This window comes from Canis aureus, unplaced genomic scaffold (genome assembly GCF_053574225.1).
Source record: "Canis aureus isolate CA01 unplaced genomic scaffold, VMU_Caureus_v.1.0 ptg000130l_RagTag, whole genome shotgun sequence".
Lineage (NCBI taxonomy): Eukaryota > Metazoa > Chordata > Mammalia > Carnivora > Canidae > Canis > Canis aureus.
Window position 1 is genome coordinate 80,001 of NW_027554442.1, and position 20,000 is coordinate 100,000.

General features: G+C 54.7%; 1 long non-coding RNA gene and 1 pseudogene across 1 annotated transcript; one reads left to right on the plus strand and one right to left on the minus strand.

Annotated features, from left to right (window-relative positions):
- Window positions 1–160: 160 nt before the first annotated feature.
- LOC144309619 (NHP2-like protein 1 pseudogene) lies at window positions 161–1,425 on the minus strand (annotated as a pseudogene).
- A 343-nt stretch (window positions 1,426–1,768) lies between these two features.
- On the plus strand, window positions 1,769–5,970 carry LOC144309620 (uncharacterized). Its single transcript, XR_013375561.1, has 3 exons — window positions 1,769–2,110; window positions 5,230–5,365; window positions 5,795–5,970. It is a non-coding gene; the product is annotated as an uncharacterized LOC144309620 (long non-coding RNA).
- Window positions 5,971–20,000: the final 14,030 nt, after the last annotated feature.

The window sequence follows — 20,000 nt, forward strand, 5'->3', positions numbered from 1 at the left end:
ATAAGGACCCGATCTCCCCCCCCCCAACCCCCCGCCACTTCCCTTGAGTCCAAATCATGAAGAAGACGGGGAAAGCAGGCCAGGCAGGCGGACGCCGGAAATCCCAAGTCCACACGCACGCACGAGCGCCAGAACTGATGCCCAACCCACTCCACCTCTTTCAGAGGGCTGAGAGGGAGGCAACCACGGACAAAGCCTGTTTTCCAGGAGGAAACCGAGATGAAGGAACAGGCGGAGGTGGAGGCGGAAGGCTGGAAGGTTGACGGATAAGAGAAAGGAAAAGAGGGACGGACGCCTGGGTGGCTCAGTGGTTGGGCGGCTGCCTTCCTCTCGGGGCTGGATGCGGGGCGGGGGTTGGGGAGGTGGAAGGGGTACCCTGGGCTCGTGTGCCCGCATCGGGTTCCCTGCGGGGAGCCTGCTTCTCCCTCTGCCTGTGTCTCTGCCTCTCTCTCTCTCTGTGACTATCATAAATAAATAAAAATTAAAAAAAAAAAAAAAAAAGAACGAGAGAAGGCAGCTGGAGAAACTACATGCGAACGCAGACGGTAGACACAACCCCAGGGGGGAGGGCTGGGCTCCGTGAGGGGTGGGACAGAGGCCAGCGGTTTCCACGAAGAGCCTTTCGATGGACTGCTGAATGGACTGGATCTGCGGCTTTGGCTGCGAGCCTCCTTGGATGGTGACGGGACGGGCGAGGACAGGCCCGGACACCCCGCAGGCCCGCCCGAGGGCCTGCTTGGAGCGCACGAACACGTAGGGCACGTTCTTCTCATCACGCGGCAGGCAGGCAGGCGGGCGGCGGACGGTGCGGGATGATCTCCAGGGGCTCGGCGTCTGCAGCCAGCCATCAGGATGAACTCAGAGATGCCTCTCCACAGAGGGTTTTGGCGGCTTCGTGGGCTCCTTTCCGAAGCTGCTTGTAGTTACGGGACTGCTGAACACGCGTCCAGGAGTTTCTTGGGGAGGTGGGCATCTGCCAGGGGGTAGGCCTTCGGATTCACATCAGCCTCAGTCATCTCTGCGTATCCGCGGTCCCTGTGGGTTTCCTGTAAAAAGACGTGTCCTGGGAGCTACCTATCACCGTCACACTTCATACGGATAACCGGTTTTGTCCCCACGCGCCCCCGCCCCCGCCGCCGTTGGGGTGGGCGGTGGGATGTGCTGTGCTCCCGTCACAGTTTGTGGGCCTGGAATGGTGGTGATCGAGATAGACCCTTCCGCCACCTCATTACAAAGAAACAAGACACGTGTGGTGTCTTGTTAGACCCACAGGCACAGAAAAGAAAAGGAGAACTACTTATCCCCTTGCTCCACCGGGACCCACCCGGATGCCATGCCCATGCCGGAGGGTCCAGGCCCCGAGGGACGGGCGTACTCAACTTTGCTGTGAACTCAACGGATTAGTGGAGTTGTGCCTCTGAGGATTTGTCCACGGAAACTACTCCAAATGATCGATTTTGTCCGTCTCGTGTACTTTTCCTTGTGACGAGCAAGCAGGTTAAAAAAAAAGAAAAAGAAAAAAATGAAAAAAGGGGGGAATCCCTGCGTGGCGCAGCGGTTTGGCGCCTGCCCTTGGCCCAGGGCGCGATCCTGGAGACCCGGGATCGAGTCCCACGTCGGGCTCCCGGTGCATGGAGCCTGCTTCTCTCTCTGCCTATGTCTCTGCCTCTCTTTCTCTCTCTCTCTCTCTCTCTCTCTCTCTCTCTCTCTCTCTCCCCCCCCCGACTATCATACATACATACATACATACATACATACATACATAAATAAAAAAAAAAAAAAAAAAAGTCTATAGGTTAAACTTTTACAATAGCTTCCCAAATCTTTGGTGACCTGGAACTTTGAAGGTGTAACTAGCTTAATTGATAAATTGGGTTCAGTTCATCGGATACCTGGCGTCTGTCTTTCCAACAGAAAGGTAAAATACTAAAGTGTGAGTCAGTAAGACACCCAAGGTGGTTTTTTTGTTTTGTGGTGTTGTGTTTTCCTCCCCCACCCCTTGCCCTTTTCTTCCTTCCCCCCCCCTCCCCCCACCTCAGTTTTTGTGTTTCTCTTTTGTCTGATTCAGGAAACCTGCAGATACCTGGGTGTGTCAGTAAACGTGTTTCAGGTTGGTTTGTTCGTTTCTCTTTTCCTTCCTCTTTTTTTTTTTTTAATTTTAATTCACAATTCATCACACACACACACACACACACACACACACACACACACACGGGCAGAGGGAGAAGCGGGCACCCTGCAGGACCGCTGAGCCACCCAGGGATCCCCTGTTTCGTGCTTCCTTCACAATTGTATCATACAGGGCAGCCCGTGTGGCTCAGCGTTTTAGTGCCGCCTTCAGCCCAGGGCGTGATCCTGGAGTCCCGGGATCGAGTCCCACGTCAGGCTCCCTGCACTGGAGCCTGCTTCTCCCTCTGTGTCTTTGCCCCCCCCCCCCCTCTCTCTTAAATCTTAAAAAAAAAATTGTGTCCTACATGTTAGGTTTTTACAAAATGAACAGCGGAGAAATAAAAAACCAGCAGAGCCAGGCAGTAGGTAGGAGAGTGCTTTAATGGGGAGCGCTCCTGGGCGAGGTTCCATGACTCGGAGAGGTGGCCAGAGTCAGGGAAGTCGCGCGGGGTTGGGGACTGTGGGGGTTTTGAAGCCTTCTTGGTTCCGACTCTGGATCCGGGTGGGTCCCTAGCCAAATTAGACAAGGGAACACCGTGTCCTTAGGTGATTGGCTGGGAGTAGGGGGGGGATAGTATCAGACGATGGGGAGGGGGCGGGGGCGGTTCCTGGATGGAAAGTTTCGGTTTCCCATCTAGGCTTCGACTCACTGGAGATGATGTGGTGGTCAGGGATGCTTTGACGGGAAGATCAGCCATTTTGACCCAGTTTGAGATGTCCGCCATTTTGGGTGCCCCTGTCTCTCAGCCAGCCCAACAATACATACACAACACACACACACACACACACACACACACACACACACGTGTTTCTAAAAACTATCACATGTATTCATACATTTGACAATCTAAGGATTTCTGGTACGATAGACAATGTGCCCGTGGTTCCTACTGACTTTTCACCAGAGACTGAGGTTTCTAGGAGTTAACAGTCTGCCGCCTGGGTGGCTCAGCGGTTGAGGGGTTGAGCATCGGCCTTTGGGTCAGGGCCCAATTCTGGGGCGGCGGGTGGGGGGGTATCCGAGTCCGGACCCCTTTCCACATCTGGCTCCTTGTGGGGAGCCTGCTTCTGCCTATGTCTCTGTCTCTGTCTCCCTCCCTCCCTCTCTTCCCCCTTCACAAAGTTCTCTCTCTCTCTCTCTCTCTCTCTCTCTCTCCTCTCTCAAAAAGTGTAAAATAAGTACAATTTTAAAAAATCTGCCACATGGAATCGAGACTACTGGTTAACGATAAGGAAAACAACCTCTGTGTGTGAGATAGTAGGAGACATGTAGAATAGATACAAGGCATGAAAATACGGGTGGTGGTGGTGGTGGTTAAAGAAAATGAATCGGGGATCCCTGGGTGGCGCAGTGGTTTGGCGCCTGCCTTTGGCCCAGGGCACGATCCTGGAGACCTGGGATCGAATCCCACATCAGGCTCCCGGTGCATGGAGCCTGCTTCTCCCTCTGCCTGTGTCTCTGCCTGCCTCTCTCTCTCTCTCTCTCTCTCTCTCTCTCTGTGACTATCATAAATAAATAAAATAAAATAAAATAAAATAAAATAAAATAAAATAAAAAAGAAAATGAATCTGTCCTGAAATGACTCTGGCTTTTTTTTTTTTTTTTTTAAGATTTTATTTACTTATTCACGAGAGACACAGGGACAGGCAGAGACAAGGGAAGCAGGCTCTATGCGAGGACCCTGATATGGGACTCGGTCCCAGGAGTCTGGGATCACGCCCTGAGCTGAAGCCAGACGCTCAAACGCTGAGGCACAGGGGCGTCCCAAAGCCTGGCTATTTAGAGAAAGAACACTTAAGACTGACGGAATGGAAAAAGAAATTATAGAAGGGATTTATGAAGGAGATTTTTGAGATTTGTTTTTTGTTTTCTGTTTTTTATTTTTTTGGATTTTATTTATGTATTCATGGGAGAGAGACAGAGAGAGAGACAGAGAGAAGGAGAGAGAGTAACAGAGACAGAGAGAGACAGAGAGAAAGACAGAGAAAGAGAGAGACAAAGAGAGACAGAGGCACAGAGACAGAGACACAGAGAGATAGAGAGAGACAGAGAAAGCAAGACAGAGACAAAGAGAGACAGAGATAGAGAAAGAGAGAGACACAGAGAAGGAGAGAGACAGGGAGAGAGAGAGAGACAAAGAGAGAGACAGAGAGATAAAGAGAGACAGAAGGGGAGAGAGACACAGAGAAAAGAGAGGCAGAGAGATAAACAGAGGCAGAGACAGAGACAGAGAGAAGGGGAGAGAGAGACAAAGAGAGAGAGACAGAGAAAAGAGAGGCAGAGAGACACAGAGAGACAGACACAGAGAGAGGCAGAGACAGAGAAAGAGAGAGAGACAGAGAGAAGGGGAGAGAGAGACAAAGAGACAGAGAAAAGGGGCAGAGAGATAAAGAGAGACAGAGACAGAGAGACAGACACAGAGACACAGTGAGGCAGAGACAGAGAAAGAGAGAGACAGACAGAGAGACACACACACAGAGAGAGAGAGAGAGAGGCAGAGACACAGGCAGGGGAAGAAGTAGGCTCCACGTGGGGAGCCCGATGTGGGTCTGGATCCCAGGACCCTTGGGATCAGGCCCTGAGCCAAAGGCAGACCTTCCACCGCTGAGCCACCCAAGGCGTCCCAGAAGCAGACTCTTTGAAAAGGGATTGCAGGCGTGGTCAGGACGGACTGAGATTGGGAGAAGTGGGTTTTACTACTACACTGGTGTACAACTGAGATTTGGCTCTTCTCTCTGCTAAAATGGCGAGATTCTCTTGCATTGGTAGTCTACTCTCGATAAGAGTGTGAACAGAGAAGAAAAGACAAAGACAAGGTGCTTTTTTGTTTGGTTGGTTGGCTTGGTTTGGTGTGGTTTGGTTGGGGGTTTTTTGTTTGTTTTTTGGGGTGTGTGTGTGTGTGTGTGTGTGTGTCTCTCCCTTTACCTGCCCAGAACAGCAAGGTTTTTAGATTCCCTTTTTTTTTTTTTTTGGTTGTTCTTGTTTCACTTTTTTTGGTATTTACTTATTTATTTTATTTTTTGGGTTCGTTTGTATCCGGTCTTCCCCTACTACGTAAGAGTGAAAACTTCTCCACGGTAAAGGAGCTTCATTTTGGGGACAACTCTAAAAGCACCTGTAGAATCTCCTAGGGGCCACCTCGGCGAAAGAGACACTGAAGATTTCCGTTTTGTTATGATCCGTGATCCTTTGTAGGCATGTGCCTTGAAAACTTCTGAGATGTTTTTGGTTGGCTGGTTGGCTGCCTGTCTGTCTGTCTGTCTACTGGTCCCTTCACCCGTTCGTGGATTCTCAGCGGATCCCAGAATGCCAAACCCTAAATAGAGTCTCTTGACTACTATAGGTCGTTTACCTGCTATGGGAAGGCACATGAGAAGCACTGTCAGACAAAGAACCATAAGCCCTCTTAGATTACATTGTGTGGGTGAATGCTGCCGGTGTTCCGAACAGGAAATGAAATTCCTAAACTTGTAACGTGTCCTGGTAGAGTGCCGTCACTCCACATTCGAACTGTTTAAATGCTCTGCGTACGTGCATGTGTGTTGTGTGTGTATGTGTGTGTGACAGAAACTGGTCGGATTTTCCTCTCGACTGCATTATAATGAATTCTCATTGGGTCTTTAGGCACGTCCATCCGTGGGTGACCTCCCTGTCACGTGCAGGTGTTGTTAGGAAGGTCTTGCAACAATGCGGTCCACTTTTCAGAAGATTCGCGGAAAGGACTCTGGACGAATCCCGGTGTCTGGTCACCCTGAGATTGTCCAACTACATACAGTAGGAGTTGCCGGAACTAATGAAAAAGCTGCGTGGAAACCGAACAGAAAGGAACAACGTGGAACTGAATGAGGTCCACGAAACCCTGAACAGAGTTCAGAAACTCTCAGTGAGTCATCTTCCTTTTTTTTGGCGATTGTTAAATCCTCTTCAGAAGGTCGGTGGGAATCCGTGCTCATTGCAACCAGACACCGTTGGAAGGATCCGCTGTATCACCAAGGCCTTCCTTGAGTAGAATGGCGTCTGTTTTTCTTTCTTTCGACCTCCCCCGGTCCCCACGCCGCCCTCCCCTCCCTTTCTCCCCCCCGCCCCCCACCCGGCCCCGGCCCCGGCCCCGGCCCCCGGGGTCCATTTGTCAAAGTGATCTCTATTGACCGAGCGGGCCAGGGGCCCCTGGAATCGCATCCTAAGACTCAGATAGGATCAGACAGCCTGGAGACGCTCAGATCCACTTCTCGGGAGCCACCCGAGCCCCTCGGAAACCGTGAGCCTGATACCTTCCTTCCAGAGGTCGCCGCGGCCTCACTGGGCGAGTCAAGAGTGCCACCTCCTGGCGGACGAAACCGAGAGTCAGCTGCTTAACCCCAGCGAGCCTCCCAGGTTGCCCCTACGAGGTGCTTGGAAATGCTGAGGCTCAACGACACCGGAACCACAACAACCGGAAGAACAGAAAAGAAGAGCAAAAGAAATGCTGAAGTTCTTCCTTCTGGCCTTGCCTTTACAGGAGTGTGCCGTCTGCGACCACGCCTGTCTCCGCGGACAGGAAGAAAAGAGTCCAGATGGCTGAACCGGGGTTCTGCACTCTGCGGACCACAGGAACCCCCTCCAGCCTGACCCAGGAACTCCCTTACTCTGAGCCAGGGACAGGAGGTCTTGTTTTGTGTTTCGGTTGTGGTCCAAAAGACAGGCGTCACCTACGATGGAACCTTGTAACCCTTTCTAAGCCTAGAGTCGCTCAGCGGCATTACATACGTTCACACATCCTCCTCGCCAAGTTATCTTTCCATTCCATTTTTTTACTCTCTTTTTTGAAACTCTTTAAATTTTATTTATTTATTTGTTCGTTCGTGCATGCATTCATTCATTCATTCATTGTTTGTTTGTTTATTATTTTAAAGGATTTTTTTATTGAGAGAGAGAGAGAGAGAGAGAGAGAGAGAGAGAGAGAGAGGCAGAGACACAGAGGGAGAAGCAGGCTCCATGCAGGGAGCCCGATGTGGGACTGGATCCCGGGTCTCCAGGATCACACCCCAGGCTGCAGGTGGCGCCAAACCGCTGCGCCACCGGGGCTGCCCTCCATTTTTTTACTCTTAAGTTTAATTTCTTACACTGTATTGATCGGGCACCCGATCTCTCTCTCTCTCTCTCTCTCTCTCGAATAAATAAATTAAATATTTAAAAAATAAATGAATAAATAAACTGTATTTATTCACGGGAGACACACAGAGAGAGGCCGGGACGCAGGCAGAGGGAGAAGCAGGCTCCACGCGGGGGGGGGGGGGGGGGGCCCGGTGCGGTGCTGGATCCCCAAAAAGCCGTGATGACGCCCGCCCGGAGCCCAGTCGAAGGCAGACGCTCAAACTCGGGTATGCCACCCGAGCACACCTCGTCCGCACCTCTTCCTTCCCACCGCCACCCACCCTCTTGTGCGTTCGTCGGGTTCCCACACACAGGACCTCGTCCTCCAGGTGTATCCCTAGACACACCCTAGCACCCTAGGATCCCCAACGAGGGAATAGGTTCAGATGGGACCGATGCTCATGTGACCGTGCTCCTGTTTGAGGACTGTCCTCGGTTGCTGTAGCGGTGACGGCGAGACAAAGGGTCTCTCTCCACACACCGCACAGGCGGGTGGGGGGCATGCCCCGAGTGGGGCAGATGTCCCCATCCCAAGGAGGCGGAGGAGGAAAGCCACCCCAAGGCCCCTCTTTGGTGCCTGTCCTGTGTCAGGAAACGCTACTGACCTGGGTGGATCCGGACCAGGCTGTGTCCGTCCCAGCTGCCCTGGGATCCCACACTCCTCACACCTGGACCCACCGGTGTGGCGCCTGCCTTTCCGGCTCTGCCTGCCTGCCTGACTATCTCTGCATCCAACTTGCAACTTTCAGTCCGTGAGCTTAGGGGCTTCGACTCTCTGGGTCTTGCTAGAACCCAAACAGAGAAAGACGTTTGCCATACCATAGATACCACTTTCAATTAAGCATCTGTGAAATGATGATTATGGAGGAAGGAAATTCTCAGCCTTGAACGTTTCTGGGCCCTGCTCCATTGGCTTTCACACTGACCCAGGCCCAAACGGCTCCCAGAAAACTCAGCACTAGTTGGGCTCTATTTCCGTGCCACTGAGTGCACGTTGCCTGTCTGCCTCCCCTAAAAAGTCAAGCAACGGGGATGCCTGGGTAGCTCCGTGTTCAGCATCTGCCTTGAGGTCAGTCATCATCCTGGGGTCCTGGGGCCCCGACTCCCACTTGGGGCTCCCCGCGGGGAGCCTGCTTCTCTCTGCATCTGTCAATACCTGTCTCTGTGTGTCTCTCATGGATAAATAAAGAACATCTCTAAAACAGGAAAGAATGAATGATTAATTAAAAGGACTGACTGACTGGACTGATCGACTGACCGACCGACCGGCTGAATGAATGTATACATAAGCAAGCCAGGAAGGAAGCAAGCAAGCAAGCAAATAAATGAACAAATGGAATCGATGAAGGGCTGCGTGGCTGCTGGCTGGCACTGTGGGTGGAGTGTGGGACTCTATATTTCTCGGTTGTGAGGACGAGCCCTAACCTGGGTGTAAACATCGCATACACCTAAAATCTTTTGAAAATAAAACAATGAAAAGAAAAGAAAAGAAAAGAAAAGAAAAGAAAAGAAAAGAAAAGAAAAGAAAAGAAAAAGGTGGGCAGCCCGGGTGGCTCGGCGGTTGAGCGCGGCCTTCAGCCCGGGGCCTGATCCTGGAGGCCCGGCATCAGAGTCCCACGTCGGGCTCCCAGCATGGAGCCTGCTTCTCCCTCTGCCTGTGTGTCGGTCCGACTCTCCCACTCACTGTGTCTCAGGAGAAAATAAACAGAATCTTTACAAAAAGGGAAAAGAAGTTGTTTTGTTTTGTTTTGTTTTGTTTTGTTTTGTTTTGTTTCGATCGGATTGATCGATCGCTAAAAGGCAACCTGCCAAAACTGACGATGAGAAAACGGAAGAAAACCTTCCTGGTTCCCATAGAGTTCAAGCCCTACAGCCTTGCCCGTACCAAGATCAGAGAATAAACTGTCCACTCTCTACGGCGTCCCTCCTCCCGAGGACGCCCCAGCTCCTTATGGAGCATGCACACGCACGTGCACACGCACGCAGAAAAGCGGGGTGAACCGAACCAGACCCTAGAGAACCCTGCAGCGAAGGTTGAGCACAGGACACCCCCACCCCCCCGCCAGCCACAGGAAACTCCGGCAGGCTACCACTGGACTGCTTAGGGGGCCTATACTTACTTGCAAGTGCTCGCTGACCTGGGACACGTGGAAGGGGAACCTGAGGCTCAGATGGCCCGAACCGGGTGAATGGGGTGCTTTGCTCATGCCTCAATGCTATGCTCTCCACGATTAGAGAAAGCTGGCAATGAGGCCAGCCCAGGGACCGGAACCTAACCTAGGAATCCCTCTGGTTCCATCAGTCATGTCCCGACTGTTGGTGAGTGAGGAACCAGTGCTCGGCTCACTCGGGGAGACAGACGCTCTGGTCTTCTTCGGGTTGGGTTGTTGCTGCGGCTTTGGGTATCTTTGCAGGAAACCGGCCTCTTCTCTTTCGAAATGGAAACCAAAGGATGGACGGGGTCCGGACCCGGTCACGCTCGCTGGCCACTGGAGTTGTTGTCAACCAGCCAGCGGGGAGATCGGAACATCGGGTCTTTCGTGACCTCTCCACAGATAGATAGGAGTGAGACCAAGGCTAGATACTTTGTTGGCGTCTCGTCTGTGTCTACGTGTCCCTGTGGGTTCTACGAGGGAGAGGTTTCCTCTACCTCCGGATGCTATATTGCTAACATCCCTTTGTAAAGGAACTGTAGCTTATGGGATCCCTGGGTGGCGCAGCGGTTTGGCGCCTGCCTTTGGCCCAGGGCGCGATCCTGGAGACCCGGGATCGAATCCCACGTCGGGCTCCCGGTGCATGGAGCCTGCTTCTCCTTCTGCCTATGTCTCTGCCTCTCTCTCTCTCTCTCTCTCTCTCTCTCTCTGTGACTATCATAAATAAATAAAAATTAAAAAAAAGAAAAAAAAAAAGGAACTGTAGGTTAGGAGTTCAAAGGCTGGCGCGGGTAAACATCATCGGAACAGGACAGCTCGGAGCGATAAGGACGAGTGCCAATATTTCACAAGTTCCCACGATCTGGGATGAAGTTCTGTTCGTTCGTTCCCGATCATGCGGGTCTGGGATCCTTTCCTGCATCCGTCTCCTTGCGGGGGGGGGGGGGGGGGGGGGGGGGGGACCTGCTTCTGCCCATGTCTCTGTCTCTGTCTCTCTCTCACACACAGGAATAAAGAAACAAAATAGTGTAAAAAAGGAAAGATGCTCGGTCTCCCACTCTCTCCCTCTCCCTCCTCCTCCTCCTCCCCCTTCCCCCCTTCACACAGTGCTCTCTCTCTGAAAGGAAGTTAATATATTACAATTTTGCAAAAGCCTGCCAATGGAATGGAGACTACTGGAGAACGAGAAGGAAAACAATTCCGTGTGTGACAAGTAGGAGATGTGTAGGAAACGTACAAGGCGTGAGAATACATGTTTTGGTGAGGGAAAAGAAAATAATTCTGTCCTGAAATGAGCCTGGCTATTTTTTTCTTTTTTAAGATTTTATTTACTTATTCAGAAGGAAGGGAGTGGAGGGAGGGAGGGAGGGAGGGAGGGAGGGAGGGAGAGAGGGAGGGAGGGAGGGAGAGAGGGAGGCAGAGAGAGGGAAAAGAAGGCTCCATGCAAGGAGCCCGCTATGGGACCCGATCCCGGGAGTCCGGGATCACGTCCTGAGCCAAAGGCAGAGGCTTAACCACTGAAACACCCAGGCGTCCCGGAAGCAGATTTTTTTGAAAAGGAATTGTAGGCATGGTCAGGACAGACTGAGATTGGGAGAAGTGAGCTTTACTAGTACACTGGTATAGCATTAAGACTCGGCTCTTGTCTCTGTTAAAATGAAGAGATTTCCTTGCGTTGGTAGTCTCATCATGGCAAGGGATTGTGAACAGAGAAGAGAAAAATATATTATTATTATTTTCTCTCTCCGGACCAGCCAGGTTTTTATATTCCTTTTTATCCGCGAATTACCTCCGTGAGAGAGTGAAAACTTCTCAATATTAAAGGAGCTACATTTTGGAGACAACTCTGTAAGCTCCTGTGGAATCTCCTAGGGCCACCCTGGCGAAACAGATACTGACATTGTTTTCAGTTTTGTAATGACCCGTGATCCTTTATAGGCCCGGGCCTTGAAAGCTTCTGAGATGTTGGTTGGTTGGTTGGTTGGTTGGTTGGTTGGATGGATGGATGGATGGTTTGTGTATCTGGCTGGTCGGCTGGCTGCCCGGCTGTTTGCTGGTTCCTTCATCCGGTCATGGATTTTCAGCGGATCCCAGAAAAGTCTAGCCCTAGGTTGAGTCTCTTGACTAACATAGGTCGTTTACCTGCTATGTGAAGGCACGTGAGAAGCAGCGTCAGACAAAGAATCATAAGCCCTCTTAGATTATATTGGTTGCGTGAATGCTGTGGGTGTTCCAAAAGCGACGTAAATTCGTTAAGTGGTAACGTGCCCTGGTACATTGTTAAAATGCCGTGTGTGACAAATCATAATCCGTTTTTCTTCTCGACTGCACTCTAGCCAACTCTCCTCGGGTCTTTAACCACGTTCACCGGTGACCGCCATGTCATGTACATGCCACGTTCTGACGCTCTTGCAAAAACAAACAAAACACACACACACACACACACACACACACACACACATTTATTTATTTATTTATTTATTTATTTATTTTTTATTTATCCCAGATTCCAGAAGAACCACGCAAAGGACTTTTGACACATCTCAGTTTCTGGTCACCCTGAGATCATCGAACAACAGTATGAATTGCCAGAACTAGTGAAATAGCTGCATTTACCCAGAACAAAACCAGGGACTTCTGGGTGCCTCAGCGGTGGAGCCTCTGCCTTGGGCTTAAGGCGTGACCCCGGAGTCCCGGGTTCGAGTCCCGCATCGGGCTCCCTGCATGGGGCCTGCTTCTCTCTCTCTCTCTCTCTCTCTCTCTCTCTCTCTCTCTCTCATACATAAATAAAATCTTAAACAAACAGAACTAAAAGGAACAACATGGAACTGAAAAGAGCGAAAGACAATGATGACCGGTTTCTTTGTTTTTGTTTTTTAAAGACTTTATTTAGTTATTCACGAGAGACACAATGAGAGAGAGGCAGAGACACAGGCAGAGGGAGAAGCAGGCTCTGCAGGGAGAGACCGATGAGGGACTCCAGGATCACACCCTGAGCCAAAGACAGCTGCTCCCACCGCTGAACCACCCAGGCGTCCTGATGACCCTTTTTTAAAGACTCTTGTTCAAATCACTGCTGATCCCCTCATGTTTGCTCTTCCAGTTTGAAGGAAACTTTGTCTGTAGAGATATCTATACCTTAGAGAAATTGGAGGAACGAGTGAGTTTGTAAACAAATTAAAATCCTTATCCTTGGGCAGCCCTGGTGACTCAGCGGTTTAGCGCTGCCTTCAGCCCAGGCCGTGATCCTGGAGACCCTGCATGGAGCCTGCTTCTCCCTCTGCCTGTGTCTCTGCCTCTCTCTCTCTCTCTCTCTCTCTCTCTCTCTGTGTGTGCGTTTGTGTCTCTCATGAATAAATACATAAAATCTAAAGAAAAAAAAATCTTTAAAATCCTTATCTTTTCTCCCTACCTGTGACCCGTCAGTGTTCAGAAACTCTCAGTGAGTTATCTTTTTTCTTTTCTTTTCTTTTCTTTTCTTTTCTTTTTTTCTTTTTCTCTCTTTCTCTCTCTTTTTCTAATGAGTTATCTTTCTTTTATGGCAATTGCCAATCACCTGCGTGAGGTCTGTTCCGTGGGAATATGTTCTCATTGTGACCGGCCACTGTTGGAAGAATCCCTTGTATCACCAAGACCTGCCTTCCTTGAGTGCAATGGCATCTGTTTTTCTTTTCTCTTCTCTTCCTCCGCCCCCCCCCCCCCCCCCCCCCGCCCCGGTTTATTTTTCAGAGTGATCTCTACTCCCAACGTAGGGCTCGCACTCACGGCCTGGAGGTCAAGAGTCGTGCTCACTACTGACCGAGCGGGCCAGGGGCCCCTGGAATCGCATCCTAAGACTCAGATAGGATCAGACAGCCTGGAGACACTCAGATCCACTTCTCGGGAGCCACCCGAGCCCCTCGGAAACCGTGAGCCTGATACCTTCCTTCCAGAGGTCGCCGCGGCCTCACTGGGCGAGTCAAGAGTGCCACCTCCTGGCGGATGAAACCGAGAGTCAGCTGCTTAACCCCAGCGAGCCTCCCAGGTTGCCCCTACGAGGTGCTTGGAAATGCGGAGGTTCTTCCCTCTTGCCTTGCTTTTTTTTTTTTTTTTTCTTTTTTTTATTTATTTACTTATGATAGTCACACAGAGAGAGAGAGGCAGAGACACAGGCAGAGGGAGAAGCAGGCTCCATGCACCGGGAGCCTGATATGGGATTCGATCCCGGGTCTCCAGGATCGCGCCCTGGGCCAAAGGCAGGCGCCAAACGGCTGCGCCACCCAGGGATCCCCTCTTGCCTTGCTTTTGCAGGGCTGACGACAGTGACCACGTCTGTCTACCTGGCGAGGCAGAAACAATTCCAGGTTGCTGAACCCTGGTTTTCCACACTGCGGACGACAGGATATCACCCCCTCCCCCTCTTTCAACCTGACCCAGGAATTCCCTTACTCTGAGCCAAGGACAGGGTGGGGGGGTGGGGGGGGGGTCTTGTTGTTGTTGTTGTTTGTTTTTGTTTGTTTTGCTTTTCTTCCCCCCAGTTGTGGTAAAAAGAAAAATAGACGTCACCTAAAATGGAATGTTGTAGTCGTTTCTTTCTTTCTTTTTTTTAATATTTTATTTATTTATTCACGAGAGACACAGAGACAGAGACACAGGCAGAGGGAGAAGCAGACTCTATGCAGGGAGCCTGACGTGGGACTCGATCCTGGGTCTCCAGGATCAGGCCCTGGGCTGAAGGCAGACGCTAAACCGCTGAGCCACCCGGGGATCCCTGGACGCTCCACCGCTGAGCCACCCAGGCGCTCCATACATACTTAAGTTATTGAGAGTTTGTTCCTTCATTTTTCATCATCTCTAGACCCAACGTGGGGCTCAAACTCACAACCCTGACTGCAATCAAAAGTTGAGTGCTCTTCTGACGGAGCGGGCCTGCCGGGGCCTGGGGCCCGGGGCCCGGGCCGGGGGCCGGGAGCTTCTGCCCTTTCATGTTTTCAAGCTCAGAGTCACCTTTTGTCCGGGGAGGGCCCCACCCCCCAACCCCTCCGTGCGGAGGTGCCATCTGTCGGGCTGGTTCATGTTTGTCCATCTTCCTTACTCCTTTTAGTAGACAGAAGGTGGCTTGTGACACAGCCGGGGACTACTTCGAATGAGACTGAGGATTTCCCTTGGGAAGTGGGTGCGAGAGGGAGGACAGGTCGATGGGGAACCAGGAGACTGTTGGCCCGTCGCTTTAGAGGAAAGAGTGTCCTTGTTGGGCCCTCACCCAGGGTGGATGAGTCAGAACTGTCCCTGGCCAGGCCTCCCTTAGTCCTTCGCCCATATCACTCCATGCCTGTGTTTGGCCTCTGGACCCTAAGACACCACGGTGGTCATGTGTTTAACTCCCCATCAGATTCACCAGTCCCCGCCATGCCACGCCCTCCCAGACGCACCCCCACCCCTGGAAGGCATTAAGAGTGAGATGGCATCCTCCACATCCAGGATTGATTCCCAAAGGGTTTATTGGGGTTTCCTGGGTCAGGAAACCAGGAGGGGTCGCTTTTGGACCCCAAACAATGTGAGTTCTTCAGACATCCTCTTTGCCCTTCTCTTTCCCCCTCCCCTCCCCTCCTCTCCTCTCCTCTTCTCTTCTCTTTTCTTCTCTCCCCTCCCCCACAGCTTGGGAGCCGCAGCCTGAGGGTTTGGGGGAGGTGCAGAAAGCCATTCAATGGAGAGAAGTCCCAGGCTCGGACTTTAACAGACAGCCATGTGCATTTGAATGAAATGATTGAATGAGGGCCATTGGAATGGATGGCCCTGAACCTCCCTTCTGCCACCCGCCACCCTCCATCCCCACCCCCAACCAACCCTGAGTCCTCTGGTGGATTTGGAAATGGAAGGCCGGGGTGTGTGTGTGTGTGTGTGTGTGTGTGTGTGTGTGTTTACACGGACGCACCCGCGGAGGGTGGTGGGGCATGCTCACGTTGGCTCCTGCAAACTCCATTCATTCTGGGAATGTTCTGTTGTTTCTGCTGAGTTGCCAGTTGCTGCGATGAGCCAAGCTATACTCCTCCTGTTGCCGAGTTCTTAAAAAGGCCGAGTCTCCGGTTTTCTCGGTGAATGGACTGACCCACACCTTCCCATCCCGCCGGACCCCTTCTGCAAATACTTGCACTCAAAGGGTTCTTTCACCTCGTCCAGAAAACAAACAACAGCCACCCACACCCACCCCATTGCCACAGATACGCAACCCACACAACAAAACTCCAGCTGGCCTCCTTCTGCCTCCATGTACTTTATTTTATTTTTATTTTTTTAAATATTTTTATTTATTTATGATAGTCATAGAGAGAGAGAGAGAGAGAGAGAGAGAGAGACAGAGAGAGAGAGAGAGAGACAGAGAGAGAGGCAGAGACAGAGGCAGAGGGAGAAGCAGGCTCCATGCACAGGGAGGGAGCCCGACGTGGGATTCGATCCCGGGTCTCCAGGATCGCGCCCCGGGCCAAAGGCAGGCGCCAAACCGACCGCTGCGCCACCCAGGGATCCCCTCCACGGTACTTTAGAGAGTCACTGTCTTAGACGTGCCTTAGGCTCAAGGACTCGATGCGGTCTCCCTTTCTGTGGCACGGTCGGTCCCATCCATCCCCCGTTAGGCCCAAAGTAGAATTGCACGACCACACGGCTCACGGGAGCTGGAGAAGATATGCTAAGGTGACCGACCGGACCGACCGACCGACCGGATGGGAGCACTGTCCATTCGAAAGGAAGGACCTACGGGCCGAGGCGTCTATAAACACGCTCCCTGGAAGTCTTTGGCCTTCGCGTGCCTCTGATGAAATCATTGCTCCGGAAACTCCAGCATCTATAGCCGGTCTTGTCCATGGTCTTCTGACCATGACTCGTCCTCCGTTCGCCTGACGTTCTGCCCAATTGTCCGTCCACGGAGAAATTAGACCCCGTCCCGTGAGAGCCGAATCCGACTCCTCCGCTCACCCCCACGACAGAGAAGACTATGCCCAGGTCTGTGCCCGCCCATCTTCCCTTTCTCCTCCGCCAGGGCAGAAGAAAATGTGGCCCGCCCTCCCTTCTCCTGTCAAAAGTCCAATCTGACATAGGACTTGGATACGAAGGAAACCAGAGTACTGTTTTGAACCATAGACACGTTGATTGATTGAAGATTTTATGTAGGTAGTCCTGAGACGCACGCGCGCGCGCGCGCACGCACGCACGCACACGGACGGACGCACGCACGCACGCACACGGACGCACGCACGCACACGGACGGACGCACGCACGCACGCACGCACGCGGACGGACGCACGCACGGATGCACACAGAGGCAGAGACACAGGCAGAAGGAGAAGGAGACTCCATCCATGCAGGGATCACGCCCTGGGCCAAAGGCAGGCGCTCAACCGCTGAGCCACCCCGGCCTCCCTACCTGGAGACACTTTGATAGAGTAGCAGCAGCAGCAAAGAAACACACGCACACCGCCGCTCCCCCCACCCCCCCAGGTGAAAGAAGGTCCCGCTGACTCCCCTCCTTTTCCTCTGAGAAGAGAAGCACACCCTTTCTCCTGCCCCTGGAAGGTGCCTTGGAGGAGAGCGCCAGGAGGGGAGTGAATGACATTCTTCTCTTCAAGGACAGGAAGTTGAGCGTGAGCAGGAGAATTCTGGAGAAACAGATTGTGTTATAAGAAAGAAAGAAAGAAAGAAAGAAAGAAAGAAAGAAAGAAAGAAAAAGAAAATCCTTATGTTCTTTGAGCCTCCCCTCCCCCCCAGAATTGAGTTCCTCTTCCACGACCTCTTCTCATTCAACCCAATAGACAAGTATTTGGGGGGGGGGGGGTCAGGTCCCAGACGCTGAGAGGGTGGAGGTGAAGGTGGTGCGGGGGGGGGGGGGGGGCACACCGTCCTCTCCAGCGCCTTTGGTTCAGACCTCCTTCGTGACCTCCCTCCCTCCCTCCCTCCCTCCCTCCTTCGTCTTATAAATATATAAATAAAATCCTAAAGAAAAAGAAAAAAAAAAAAAAAAAAAAAGGAAGGACACGAGAAAAAACGGTGCATCCGTTGCCGTCCTAAGAGTCCTCGCCTGGTTTCGGCTCTACGTTCCCTCCCTGACCTCGGAAACGTGCCTGAGTCGTCCCGGGAGCCCCGCGCGGCGAGCGCGACCCCCTTTCCGGGCGGCAGCGGGCCCGGACGGACGGACGGACGGACGGACGGACGGGTTTTCCAAGGCTCCCCCGCCCCGGGAGGACGGGGGTTCGCGCGGTGCGCGGCCGTGTGCTCCCGGGGCCCTCCGCCGTCCCCGGGCCGAGAGGCGAGATCCGAGGCGCCCTGACGGCCTCGCCGCCCGGATCTGTCCCGCTGTCGTTCGCGCCGGTTGTCGGGTGCCACCTGGCGGCCGCTTTTATAGAGCGTGTCCCCTCCGGAGGCTCGGCGGCGACAGGCAAGGAACAGCTTTGGTGTCGGTTTCCCGGGGCCGAGTTCCAGGAGGAGGGCGGCTCCGGCGCGAGCGTCCGGCTGTCGCCGGGGCCTCGGCGCGCGATGCGCTCGCCGGAGATTGGACCTCCGGAGCTGCGAGGGAGTGTCGCCGTCGCCGCTGTCGCCGCTGTCGCCTCCGCCTCGCTCCCGGAGGAGGCCGTGCGGGCCGCCTGGGTGGGTCGACCAGCACCCGCCGGTGGCTCCTCCTCCGCCCGCGCGGACCGACCTGGGCCGCCTCGGGGGCGGGGGACAGGGTGTGTCCCGCCGTCCGTCCTGTGGCTCCGGGCGATCTTCGGGCCTTCCTTCCGTGTCACTCGGTTGTCTCCCGTGGTCACGCCCTGGCGACGGGGACCGGTCTGAGCCTGGAGGGGAAGCCCGTGGGTGGCGCGACAGACCCGGCTGCGGGCACGTGTGGGGGTCCCGGGCGTCGGACGCGATTTTCTCCCCTTTTTCCGAGGCCCGCTGCGGAGGTGGGTCCCGGGCGGTCGGACCGGGTGCCACGCGGGGGTGGGCGGGCCGTCCGTTCGGGCGTCCGGCCCCGGTGGCGATTCCCGGTGAGGCTGCCTCTGCCGCGCGTGGCCCTCCACCTCCCCTGGCCCGAGCCGGGGTTGGGGACGGCGGTAGGCACGGGGCGGTCCTGAGGGCCGCGGGGGACGGCCTCCGCACGGTGCCTGCCTCCGGAGAACTTTGATGATTTTTCAAAGTCTCCTCTCGGAGATCACTGGCGTGGCGGCGTGGCGGCGTGGCGGCGTGGGGGCGTCTCCACCGACCGCGTATCGCCCCTCCTCCCCTCCCCTCCCCTCCCCGCCCCCGTTCCCTGGGTCGACCAGATAGCCCTGGGGGCTCCGTGGGGTGGGGGTGGGGGGGCGCCGTGGGGCAGGTTTTGGGGACAGTTGGCCGTGTCACGGTCCCGGGAGGTCGCGGTGACCTGTGGCTGGTCCCCGCCGGCAGGCGCGGTTATTTTCTTGCCCGAAATGAACATTTTTTGTTGCCAGGTAGGTGCTGACACGTTGTGTTTCGGCGACAGGCAGACAGACGACAGGCAGACGTAAAAGACAGCCGGTCCGTCCGTCGCTCGCCGTAGAGATGTGGGCCTCTGGGCGCGGGTGGGGTTCCGGGCTTGACCGCGCGGCCGAGCCGGTCCCTGTCCTCGCTCGCTGGAGCCTGAGCCGTCCGCCTGGGCCTGCGCGCCGGCTCTCGTGCTGGACTCCAGGTGGCCCGGGTCGCGGTGTCGCCCTCCGGTCTCCGGCACCCGAGGGAGGGCGGTGTGGGCAGGTGGCGGTGGGTCTTTTACCCCCGTGCGCTCCATGCCGTGGGCACCCGGCCGTTGGCCGTGACAACCCCTGTCTCGCAAGGCTCCGTGCCGCGTGTCAGGCGTCCCCCGCTGTGTCTGGGGTTGTCCGGTCGCTCCTGCCCCCCCCCCCCCCCCGGGGGTCGAGGGGCTTGCCGGTGAGGCGGAAGCAGGTCCCCCCGGTCGCCGTCCTCGCTGGGCTTTTGCTCCTCGGGAAGCCCCCTCGGGGCCGCAGCTTGCTGCCGATCGATCGATGTGGTGATCTCGTGCTCTCCTGGGCCGGGCCTAAGCCGCGTCAGACGAGGGACGGGCGTCCACGGCGGATGCGACCGCTCTTCTCGTTCTGCCCGCGGGCCCCTCCCTCCCCGGCTCCTCCGCGCCCGGCCGTCGTGGCGGGTGCGCGGGGGGCGCGCGCCGGGGTTGGGGGTGGTGCGGACTCCGGCCCGACCCCGGCCTCCCGCCTTCTTGCCTCGCGGCGCTGGCGGGACCGGGGTCCTCGGACGCGGCGGACACTCTCGCCGGCCTTTCCCGAAGGCCCTGGGTCCGTGGCGAGCGGCCCTCCCCTCCTCCGCGGGGAGGGCCGGCCCGACGCCGCGCTGCTCACCGCCCGGCCTGGGCGCGCTTGAGCGCGTTGCGCCCGGCCCTCCGTGGTGCCCCTGGAGCGCTCCAGGTCGCCTCAGGTGCCTGAGGCCGAGCGGTGGCGTCGTTTCCTTCCCCGGCGACTCCCCTCGGGCTGCCGCCGCCGTCGTCGTCGGCGTGTCCGAGGAGCGGGTGGTGGAAGAAGTCGGCAAGGGAGGCGCACCCGTGCCCC